A 12,410-nucleotide genomic window follows, 5' to 3' on the forward strand; every position below is an offset into this window, starting at 1 on the left:
GTAGAGCTCCCTATCTCTGAGCTAGGTATTCGCATCACCTCATTCAATCCTAACAAGCCGCCTAGATTATTCCCAATGAGTAATGAGGAGAAACTGAGGCTCAATTGAGACGCTAAATGGCTGGCGAGTGCAAAACCATTCCGTTGGACCCACCCCTAGAACCATTCTCAGGCAGCTTCTGGCTTGGGATTTCTGTGCGGCATTCATTCCAGAAACGGTCCCATCCAGGCAGGAATCGCCGTACACCCGGCGCAGGGGAACGGCCTTCAGTCGGCTCTCAGCGGAACTTTCCTCTCCGCGGCGCGTGTTCCCGTCCGTGCGGTCGGGCGCGCGGGCCGGGAGGGGGACGCTTTCTGGCGCGGACCGTGAGCGGAGGCTGGCGAGCGCCGCCGCCGGTGGAGACCGACGCTTGGCCAGAGCCAGCCCGCGGCGCCCGGGCCTGGCCGGCTGCTTCCCGCCTCAGCCGCCGCCCCCGCCTCCGCCGCCGCAGACTTTGCCTAGGCGGGCGAAGCTGAACGTGAGGTCCCTCGGCCCTGCGCGGTCCGGCGCGGCCCGGAGCCGCGGCGCAGGAGGTGAGACGCCGGTGCCGGTTCCTCGCTCCCGGCCGGGGCCGCCGGGTCCCGCAACAATGGGGACCGACTGGAGACGCGGCCTGGGCCCCTGCCATGCAGTGGCTCGGGGCAGCTAGATGGACCCAGCGGCCCGGGCCTTCGGGGCACGGGGTCCCACCCGGGAAACTCCAGTGGCCGGAGGCTTGGCGGGGGTCTTGGGCCTCGACCCGGGGCCTCAGTGGCTTGATATTTGAGGATTTCGTAGCCGGGGAAGGGAGTCGTAGGGACACGGAGACTTAACTGTTGCCCCTCTGCGCTTTTGGCTCTGGATGCTGGCGCCCCGGAGGATGACCAGAGCGCGGTGTGGGGTTGGGAAAGTATTTGGAATTTTAGGGGCTTCTGTGTGTCTAATCCCTAAGGCGCATCTGGATGCGTCTCCCCGACCCCCTCTCCTGAGGTCTGGGAATTTGGCAGACTGGGGTCGGGCTGGGGCAGAAGAGGCATTGAGAGTTTAGCTTCCCTGAGGTAACTGGTGATGAGTTCCTGGAAAGGCAGGAGCTCAGCTGGGCACAAGAGAGTTAAGCAGAGAGCTGGATCCTCCGGGGCCCTGATGCACCCTGACGAGGAGTGGTTTTCAGGCAAGGAACTTATCACAGGAGTGAGTAGTGGCACACGGTGAGTAGTGCTAGCTGTCTTGTCGTTAGGGTGAGGCCGGTGGGAGTTGTGGTTTGGGGAGTGTAGAGGAGGGTTGATAGGCTACTGAGATTGGAGAATCAGCTTTATGTGGGTCATGGTGGTGGCAGCCTGGGAGATGAACAAGGAAACTTTGCAGAGTGGGCTTTCTGATGGAGAGTGACCTCTTACTGCGTGGGAGTGGGTGACTCAGATCTGTTAGGATTCCTGTTGCTTGCTAGGGATTGTGGCTGACTATATTGGTGGCTGAACATTGAGGTGGATGCAACTGGAAGGGTTATGTGGGGCTGGATGAGTTTGTTCCGACGTAGAGGACAGTGTGGACCTTTCTTTCTTACTCCAAGTCAGAGTGGTGACTGTCATTGACAACATTTTAAGTAAGGAATTTCTTTGTGGTATTTGGATCCAAAGCTTTTCTCTGTTCATTTTTTTCTTTCCTCCGTTGTTTTTGAATTGTGACTCATACTTTCTTTTCAGCACTGTGGCTATTGTTTGAAATGATAGACAAACTTAGACTTCATCATACATGTAAGTTCCAGGCGTTTTCAGTCCAATTCTTATAAATCTAAATTTAAAAGCTTCTTTTCACTAATTTGTGTGCCATTGTTTAATGTGTGCAACACTAAAGAAGGATAGGAAAACCCTAACATTTATGTTGTTAAATGGTCTTTCCATCCTTAAATCCATGAAATTTCATCTTCTCTTACTGCCATGAAGTGAGTTCGTTGAATCTGTTAAATCTTAGTGACTCTCATTTCAGCATCCTTGTTTACTCTCACAGGACATTGTCTTCACTAGAAGTATTATCCGTCTTCAATGAATTTGGCCTGTACACTGTCTCCCTGTGACAATCTATATCATTGAAAGACAGTACGCAAACTCCAACTCTGAGGCCTGCAGCTGTGGGCCGGAGCTCTGTATGTATTATTCAGGCAAAAGTTGGTGTGTTGTCTGTAGGTGAGGTTTAAAGGGAACCCTACATGAACAAAAACAGTATCAGAATCATTGTACCTTCTGAGTTTAGAGTGGTAGGAAATATAGCCTAACTGGAGTCTAGTATAAACTTTCAAGTGCAATGTTAGGTAATTCTGTTTGTAGTTGTACTGATAGTTCTCGTTATTGTAAACATTATCTTTTTCCTTAAGCTTTAAATAATTATTTTTCTTCAATGGTATTCTTTCTTTCTTGGCTGGGTGTGGTGGCTAACGCCTGTAATCCCAACACTTTGGGAGGTCGAGGCGGGCATATCACATGAGGTCAGGAGATTGAGCCTGCATGGCGAAACCCTGTCTCTACTAAAAATACAAAAATTAGCCGGGTGGGGTGGCATGTGCCTGTAGTCCCAGCTACTCTGGAGGCAGAGGGACAAGAATCACTTGAATCTGGGAGGCAGAGGTTACAATGAGCCGAGATCGTGCCACTGCACTCCAGCCTCGGCGACAAAGCGAGACTCTGACTCAAAAAAAAAAAAAAAAAGTAGTATTCTTTCTCTCTCTCCATTCATTCTTTCATAAACGAACATTTATTGCATTTTGCCAGGCACTGCTTTGGGCACCTCAAAAATGCTGATGATATTTTTTAACATTTTGTTAGTGGTAGTTCCTGGTTTAGAGGTGGTTATAGGTCTATGAAGAAAGAAGTGATTCAGGTATATCAAGCTTTTAATCAGTAAAGACATTGAATAAAGTTTTTATAATGTATTAATTTTGACTGGTGACAGTTAATTATCTTAACATCTCCATGGAGAAAGTTTAGCTATCACTGTGAGTTCATGCTGGTATGGGATTATTTTTGCACTATTTTATACACCTGTTAATTTTAAGTACTCCTGTAGACAAACCACAAGTAAAACATTTTGTTTTGGTGTATGTCTCAACGAGCAGTGATTTACAAATACTATATGTGTTCAGATTCCCCAGGAAGCCATCACACTCCTTCCCACTGTGGTTTTGGGAGCATGAAGGCGTTGCTTATCCCCTATGTCTGGTTCACTGTATGTAGGCTGGGAGTGTCTGCTGATCACTTGGAGTGCTGTCCCTTGGAACAGGAGGAGTAAGATTGAGGTAAGGCTCAGTCTGTTTGAAAGTCATTTGCTTCTTAATTTTTACTGCATAAAATATAATGTAAATCTGAATGTTTTTTGCTTTGTTACTCTTCATTCTGATCTATTAAAATGAAATTCTGCCTTTTGCTGTCTATCTCTCTGTGTATATATCTTGGGCAAAAATAAATGAAGAAATGTAAAATCAAGGTATTTAAATAATAAATGAATTCTTCAAAATAGCTCTCATTTTCCATCTGGACTATTCACTTGATCAAAGAAAATAAAAACTTGTTTATTTGTTGCCTTAAAGGCAAGGTGATTGCTTAAATAAATGTTTTTGGCCACCTCTTAGTTAAATGGATCAACTTCAGAAACTCTTGGAAATAAGGCTTAGAGTTTTCTATTTCTTTAGAAAAAGTCTGAGAGAAGAAATGTCTGGTACAATGGGAAGAGCTTGGTTTTTGGAGTCTTCCCACTTTTTCTTGCTCAATTTTTGACCCTTGATAAGCTGTTAACCTCTCTGAGCTTTGGTTTGGTTTTGTTTTTCCATCTGTAAAATGGGCCTAATACAGCCTTCTCTGCAGATTGCATCGAGGACTGGAGATGAGGGCCTCAAGCTTTGAGGGTGGTCAGTGCTGGTTGTCAGTAGTAGTTAATGTGTATTATTATATAGGACCTCTAATCTCAGTAGTATTAATAGTAGGAATGTGGCTGGGTACTGTGGTGCTGTGCAGGGTTCAAGTTCCCTTGTCTGATGAGGAAGGCAGCTGTCTGCACCTGTTGGCACTCTGGACAGGTGAGGAAATTTTGAGGTTGTCTTTTTTTTTTTTTTTTTGAGACGGAGTCTTGCTCTGTTGCCCAGTCTGGAGTGCAATGGTGCTATCTCGGCTCACTGCAAGCTCCGCCTCCCAGGTTCACGCCATTCTCCCACCTCAGCCTCCCTGGGATTACAGGCCTCCCGAGTAGCTGGGACTACAGGCGCCTGCCACCACACCCGGCTAATTTTTTGTATTTTTAGTAGAGATGGGGTTTCATCGTGTTAGCCAGGATGGTCTCGATCTACTGACCTCGTGATCCGCCCGTCTTGGCCTCCCAAAGTGCTGGGGTTACAGGTGTGAGCCACCGCGCCTGGCCAAGGTTGTCTTTATTCAGTGCTGGTAGGCAGGAGTCCACACTATAAAGTCCAAGGTCATTCCTGGCAGTAGAAGGTTTTTTCCTGACAGTTTGTATGGGGAAGCCAGGAGGTAACTGTTTGGCATGTTCTTGTTTGGAAACAGTGGGCTTTCCCATTGATAGAACACTAAAGTATAGCAGGCAGCATTGTGTTCTATATGGCCCCTGATCAGGACATTTCTCTGGCATTCTTCTGCTGGCACCAGAGACCTGGCTTTGGTGTTTTTGCCAGGAATTCTCCAGATGCAGGAGAGATTTGTCATTTTCTTTAATTGGGGCTACTTTGGTAAAATCTAGCACTCTGTTCAGACATGTTTTTGATGAACAGACTTAGTTATAGAACTTTCAGTTTTATTTTTTCCCAATAAGACAGGAAAAAAAAAGAAAAGTCCCACTAATATTCAAGAGAAAAATAAGTAGAGGCCAGAAGTGACTTGAAATAACTGGTCTCTAATTTCTTGCAGTCTTGCTGTAGTCAAATGCCCCCTCCATTCTGGTGGTCTTTAATTCCAGATAAGAGTAAATAATGGCCAGGCGCGGTGGCTCACGCCTGTAATCCCAGCACTTTGGGAGGCCAAGGCGGGCGGATCACCTGCGGTTGGGAGTTCGAGACCAGCCTGACCAACATGGAGAAACCCTGTCTCTACTAAAAATACAAAATTAACCAGGCATAGTGGCGCATGCCTGTAATCCCAGCTACTCGGGAGGCTGAGGTAGGAGAATTGCTTGAACCTAGGAGGCGGAGGTTGCGGTGAGCAGAGGTTGTGCTAGTGCACTCCAGCCTGGGCAACAAGAGCGAAACTCCATCTCAAAAAAAAAAAAAAAAAAAAGAGTAAATAATATACCTCTGGTCTTTAACATCTAGACCCTGGCCTGTCTCTGCTTCAGCATCTCATAAGGACCTTTATGACCTGGCCCCTTCTTTATCTTCCTTTCTAGTTTTTCCTCTGCCACATTTACTCTGGCACGTGAGGCTCAGTTATAGTGAACTCCTTGAAGGTCCCAGCATTCTTAGCTATTCCTTCTGTGATATTTTGCTCTCTATTCTACAGCTTGGTCGACTCTAGGGCTTGAACCAGGAGTTCGGGCACCACCTTCTCTTAATAAAAGCCTTCCTTGATTCCCTCCAGGTTCAGCAGAATGCCTCTCTTCTGTATGACATTGGAGTCTGTGCAAGCTTTTATAATCATACTGTCCTGCTAAGTTTTGGTATTTTAAAAAAAAATTATATATATATTTTTTCCTCAAATTCCTTTTTACCATGTTTTGGTGTTTTTTTTGTGTTTCCCATACCTAGTTTATTACCTACTTCAAGGCAGGAGCTTGTCTTGTTTATATCCCAGCACCTGACCATTTCTGGCACAGTGTAGCTACTTGGCAAATGTTTGTTGAGTGAACAAATGAATAACCTTTGCTTATGAAATAACAGGAAATCATTCACTGTGGAACTAGTGGTGTGATGAGAGTTCTGACTTCATGGCTGCATCTGATCCTGGCTGAAGCAGTATCTCTGCTTTTGTTTTTCCAGGTTGCTAAAGGCAACACTTTGTTGTGAGAATGTGTTGCTTATTCATTTGTTCATAATTTTGAGGCTGGAGGGCTATTACTTGCTTTTTTGGGTCTTGCAAACATTTCATTTGGGAGAAAATGTGACAGTTCTTCATTGGTATTGTCTGATCTTCTGCAAGCCATTTACTGCTCTGAGTGCTTTGTCTTCATATGTAAAGAAGTGATTAGTTGGTTTGGGCCACAGGGTATCTAGACAACTAACTACTGATAAGCCACCACCTGCTGGGAATGGGTAATGACTTGATTGATTGATTGGAGATGGAGTCTTGCTCTGTCACCCAGGCTGGAGTGCAATGGCACGATCTTGGCTCACTGCCTCAACCTCAACCTCCTCGGTTCAAGCTATTCTCCTGCCTCAGCCTCACAAGTAACTGGGACTATAGGTGCGCCACCATGCCTGGCTAATTTTTGTATTTTTAGTACAAAATTTCTCCATGTTGGCCAGGCTGGTCTTGAACTTCTGACCTCAAGTGATCTGCCCATCTTGGCCTCCCAAAATGCTGGGATTATAGGCATGAACCACTGTGCCTGGCCTGGGAATGGGTAATGGATTTAACACTAGGATATTGTGAATTTTGCTGCCTGGTTGGCCTTTTGGAGACCCATCTGAGCTCAGTGTCACCATATACAGGAAATAACGATTATTTGAGCAAACTTTATTCAGGAGTTAGAATTCAGTGACTATAAAATTATCTGTATCTGTTTTCTGCTCAGTCTAATACTGTACTAATTCTGAAGTGTCTGGAGCTGTATGTTCTGAGTTATTTACCTAGAAGTTACAGAATTGTGCCAATTTATTTAGTTACCCTCCTGGATCTTTTTTGTTGTTGTTGTTTTGTTTTTGAGACGGAGTCTTGCTCTGTCGCCCAGGCTGGAGTGCAGTGGTGCGATCTCAGCTCACTGCAACCTCTGCCTCCCGGGTTCAAGTGATTCTCCTGCCTCAGCCTCCTGAGCAGCTGGGATTACAGGCGCGTGCCACCACGCCTGGCTAGTTTTTGTATTTTTAGTAGAGTCAGGGTTTTACCATGTTGGTCAGGCTGATCTTGAACTCCTGACCTTGTGATCCACCTGCCTCTGCTTCCCAAAGTGCTGGGATTACAGGCGTGAGCCATGATGCCTGGCCACCCTCCTGGATCTTGGTAGTAAAATAACTTGAGTATACTATCTAAATTACTTTGAATTAGTTTTTTTAGGATTTTTTTTAAATTTTTAATTTTTTTTTGTTTTGAGACAGAGTCTCTCTCTGTCACCCATGCTAGAGTAAGTACAGTGGCATGATCATAGCTCACTGTAGCCTTGACCTCTCAGGCTCCAGCAATCCTTTCACCTCAGCTTCTTGAGTAGCTGGGAGTACAGGCATGCACGACCTTGCCTGGCTAATTTTTATATTTTTTGTAGAGGCAGGGGTCCCACTATGTTGCACAGGCTGGTCTCAAACTCTTGGGCTCAAGTGATCCTTCTGCGTTGGCCTCCCAATCAAATTAGTTTTTATGGGTGATTAGACTGCATAGAAATCCCTACTGAAGGCTGGGTGTTAGGAAGCTTATCAAAGCCTACATCAATTCTTTTTTTTTTTTTTTTTTTTTTTGGAGATGGAGTCTCACTCTGTAGCCCAGGCTGGAGTGCAATGGCATGATCTCAGCTCACTGCAACCTCTGCCTCCTGGGTTCAAGTGATTCTCCTGCCTTAGCTTCCCAAGTAGCTGGGATTACAGGTATGTGCCACCGCACCTGGCTAATTTTTGTATTTTTAGTAGAGACAGGGTTTCGCCATGTTGGCCAGGCTGCTCTTGAACTCTTGACCTCAGGTGATCCCCCCTCCTCAGCCTCCCAAAGTGCTAGGATTACAGGTATGAGCCACCACGCCTGGCCAAATGCAATTATTCTTTCATGCAAGTGACAAAATAGCAGACTGCAGAAAATAAAAGCATGAAAAGTAACTGTAGTTAGGTTAAAGATAAAAGTTGATATCAGATAAAAAGGAAAACTGAAGGCCAGGCACTGTGGCTCACGCCTGTAATCCCAGCACCTTAGGAGGCTGAGGCGGGCGGATCACCTGATGTCGGAAGTTTGAGACCAGCCTGATCAACATGGAGAAACCCCATCTCTACTAAAAGTACAAAATTAGCTGGGTGTGGTGGCACATGCCTGTAATCTCAGCTACTTAGGAGGCTGAGGCAGGAGAACCACTTGAACCTGGGAGGCGGAGGTTGTGGTGAGCCGAGATCGTGCCATTGCACTCCAGCCCAGGCAACAAGAGTGAAACTCCGTCTCAAAAACAAAAAACAAAAAACACTGAGGCACTTTAAATTTAGCAGTAGCTATTAAAAATTGATGACATTTTGTGAGCAGTGTTGAGAAGTTAGGAGGAAGTTGTTGAGGCCAGGCGCGGTGGCTCACGCCTGTAATCCCAGCACTTTGGGAGGCTGAGGCAGGCAGATCACCTGAGGTCAGGAGTTTCAGACCAGCTTGGCTAACATGGCGAAACCCTATCTCTACTAAAAATACAAAAATTAGCTGGATGTGGTGGTGCACGCCTGTAGTCCCAGCTACTTGGAAGGCTGAGGCAGGAGAATCGCTTGAATCCGGGAGGCAAAGGTTGCAGTGAGCCGAGATCTCACCACTGCACTCCAGCCTGGGCAACAGAGTGAAACTTGACTCTGTCTTTAAACAAAAAAAAGAAAGGAAGTTGTTGGTTGGCCAGGTGCAGTGGCTCATGCCTGTAATCACAGCACTTTGGGAGGCTGAGGTGGGAGGGTTGCTTGACCCCAGGAGTTTAAGACTAGCCTGGGGCAACATGGTGAGAGCTTGTCTCTACAAAAAAATTAAATAAAAATTAGCTGGGCAAGGTGACACACACCTAGAAGTTATGGACCACATCTGAGCTACCAGTCTCCCAGTTAGGAGATCGAGGCGGGACGATTGCCTGAACTCCAGAGATAGAGGCTGGAGTGAGCTGTAATTGTGCCACTATCTTCCAGCCTGGGTGACAGAGTAAGACTCTGCCTCAAAAAAAAAAAAAAAAAAAAAAAAAAAGGAAGATATTATAATATAGATTGAAAGCAATACAAACACAGAAAATTTCAGCCAGTGGAGGCACATTGGAGGTACTAACATGTGCTTATGGTTTTATAGTACCATCAATAGTAGGCGGAAATGAAAAATGTTTGCTTTACTGTGATAAGCATACTTTGTGTATGTATGATGTTGTAGTTTATAAAACACTTTTTTTTTTTTTTTTTTTTTTTTACATTTGAGACAGGGTCTGACTCTGTCACCCAGACTGGAGTGCAGTGGCATGATCTCAGCTCACTGCAGCCTCCACCTCCTGGGTTCAAGTCATCCTCCCTCCTCAGCCTCTTGAGTAGCTAGGACTAATGGCATGTGCCACTGTGCCCAGCTAATTTTTGTATTTTTTGGAGAGAGAGGGTTTTGCCATGTTACCCAGGCTAGTCTCGAACTCCTGAGCTCAAGCGATTCACCCGCCTTGGCCTCACCAAGTGCGGGGATTACAGATGTGCCCAGCCTATAAAATACTTTCTTTCTTTCTTTTTTTTTGTTTTTGAGACGGAGTTTTGCTCTTTTTGCCCAGGATGGAGTGCAGTGGTACGATCTCGGCTCCCTGCAACCTCTGCCTCCTGCATTCAAGCGATTCTCCTGCCTCAGCCTTCCAAGTAACTGGGATTACAGGCACCTGCCACCACACTCGGTTAATTTTTTGTATTTTTAGTAGAGATGGGGTTTCGCCATGTTGGGCAGGCTGGTCTTGAACTCCTGACCTCAGGTGATCTGCACATCTCAGCCTCCCAAAATGTTGGGATCACTGGTGTGAGCCACTGCGCCGGCCACTTTCTTTTTTTTGAGACAGAGTCTTGCTCTGTTGCCCAGGCTGGAGTGCAGTGGTGCGATCTCAGCTCACTGCAACCTCTGCCTCCCAGGTTCAGGCGATTCTCTTGCCTCAGCCTCCTGAGTAGCTGGGATTACAGGCACCCGTCATCATGCCTGGCTAATTTTTGTATTTTTGTAGAGATGGGGTTTCACCATGTCGGCCAGGCTGGTTTTGAACTCCTGACCTCAGGTGATCCGCCTGCCTTCGCCTCCCAAAGTGCTGGGATTACAGGCATGAGCCACCACGCCCAGCCAACATTTTCATATATATATTTACTTCATCCTCCCAACAACCCTGTGAGGCAAATATCCCCATTGTACAGATGAGGAAGCAAACCCGAAAAGGTGAAGTGGCTTGCTTTCCAGTACACAGAGCTGATAATAAGAAAAGCTGGGAATTGCTGCCTGTTTTCTGATTCTAAGTTTAGAGCCCTTTTTATGTCCTCATAAGATATTGTTAGGGCTTCAGTTTGGGATGACAGTCACCCCTTATTTCAGGCTGCTGGCCAATAGAGGATACACACAAGGAAGATAGTCCTACACAGTGAGTAGAATCTCTGCTCTGTCATAGCAGCCCAGTAACTCTGCTTTTTTTTTTTTTTTTTTTTTTTTTGAGATGGAGTCCTGTTCTGTTGCCCAGGCTGGAGTGCAGTGGCGCCATCTCCGCTCACTGCAACCTCCGCTTCCCGGGTTCAAACGATTCTGCCTCAGCCTCTCAAGTAGCTGGGATTACAGGTGCAGGCCACCATGCCCGGCTAATTTTTTTGTATTTGTTTTTTGAGACACAGTCTTGCTCAGCTGCCCAGGCTGGAGTGCAATGGTGCGATCTTGGCTCACTGCAATCTCTGCCTCCTGAGTTCAAGCTATTCTCCCTGCCTCAGCCTCCTGAGTATCTGGGATTACAGGCGCCCACCACCACGCCCAGCAAATTTTTGTATTTGTAGTAGAGATGGGGTTTTGCCATTTGGCCAGGCTGGTCTCAAACTCCTGGACTTCAGGTGATCCATCTGCTTTGGACCCTGAAAGTGCTGGGATTACAGGCGTGAACCACCACTCCCGGCCTAGCAGCCCAGTAACTCTGGAAGAGCTGGCTGCTGGAGGAACCTAGAGGGAGCTCTACTCTCTTCACAGATTGCTTAGTGGTCAGGAGACAAATCCAGAGCCAGGTGGACATAGTTCGGCAATTGAGGCCCATGAAACAAGTAGGAGTCTTTCTCCTAATGTATATTGTATAGAAATCGGAAGAAAAAGGCTGGGCGCGGTGGCTTATACCTGTAATCCCACCACTTTGGCAGGCCGAGGCCGGGGCGGGGCGGTGGGGGGAAATCACCTGAGGTCAGGAGTTCGAGACCAGCCTGGCCAACGTGGTGAAACCTCATCTCTACTAAAAACACAAAAATTAGCCAGACGAGGTGGTACACACCTGCAATCCTAGCTACTCGGGATGCTGAGGCAGTAGAATCACTTGAACCTGGAAGGTGGAGGTTACAGTGAACTGAGATCACGCCACTGCACTCCAGCCTGGGTGACAGAGCAAGTCTCCATCTCAAAAAAAAAAAAAAAAAAAAAAAAGGGGGTGGGGAAGGAAAATGGATGTATTCTGGCTTGAGCTCTGCTGTCATTGTGCCTTCCAGTCCCACTGTCTCCCACACCCTCTCTCTTCATTTTTCTTTCCCTGTGTTTCACCTACCTCCCCTACTAGCTTGGCTCTGGTTGGTCATGGTCCACAGTTCCAGTATTCCTTCCCCAGGTATTAGAACCCTTTGCTTCCCTGACTTTGTGCCCTGCCGGCTATGCTACTTGCTGTCTCTGAATTCTCTTGCCTGGCTGCTTTTCACTGCCCATAGGGTGCCCATTCCCAGTGTTTCTGGACAGTCAGGAAAATGAGCTGTCTTGGTTGCTGGTAGTTCCCACTGCCTCACTTGAGCTGATCGGTCTCTGCCCCTCAGGGTGCTCCTGTGCTGCCTCCTAAGGGTCCCATTTCCTATAGCAGCTGTTTACATGTTTCCCAAAGGTGCCTTTCCCCCAGGCTCTGGACCAGTGACCTCATTTTAGGGCTTGTGCTCTCAAATATTTTCCCCATTCTTTCTGTCACCATACTTTCGTCATCCAGTCTGTTGCTCTTAGAAAGTCCTTGACCTTTTTTCCCTGGTTACATAAACAATGTATGAGTACAGTAAAATTCAGGCATTTTTAAATAGGGAAAGGAAACCATAATTCCATATCTCATTATTAACTACCATTAAGAATTTAGGCCTGCTGGGTGTGGTGGTTTAATGCCTGTAATCCCAACACTTTGGGAGGCCAAGGTAGGTGGATTGCTTAAGTCCAGGATTTCGAGACCCGCCTGGGCAACATAGGGAGGCTCTATCTCTACAAAAACACAAAAATTAGCTGAGTGTGGTGGTGTGCCCCTGTTTTCCCAGCTACTCAGGAGGCTGAGGTGGGAGGATTGCCTGACCCTGGGAGGTAGAGGATGCAGTGAGCTGCAAT

At 46.7% G+C, this 12,410-nt stretch overlaps 1 protein-coding gene across 7 annotated transcripts in view; it reads left to right on the top strand.

Moving 5' to 3' along the window:
• Positions 1-309: 309 nt before the first annotated feature.
• Positions 310-12,410, top strand: part of RAD54L2 (RAD54 like 2) — a 127,385-nt gene continuing 115,284 nt past the window's right edge. For 2 of the 7 annotated variants that reach the window (XM_054681911.2, XM_054681910.2), the window contains exons 1-2: positions 333-572; positions 3,155-3,307. The gene's annotated coding sequence lies outside the window, so the exon portion shown is untranslated. Of the gene's footprint in view, positions 573-3,154; positions 3,308-12,410 lie in introns of all 7 variants that reach the window. The other 5 variants (XM_009445558.5, XM_001169759.8, XM_063805878.1 and 2 more) reach the window with 5 other exon arrangements.

This window comes from Pan troglodytes, chromosome 2, assembly GCF_028858775.2.
Source record: "Pan troglodytes isolate AG18354 chromosome 2, NHGRI_mPanTro3-v2.0_pri, whole genome shotgun sequence".
NCBI classification, from domain to species: Eukaryota; Metazoa; Chordata; class Mammalia; order Primates; family Hominidae; genus Pan; species Pan troglodytes.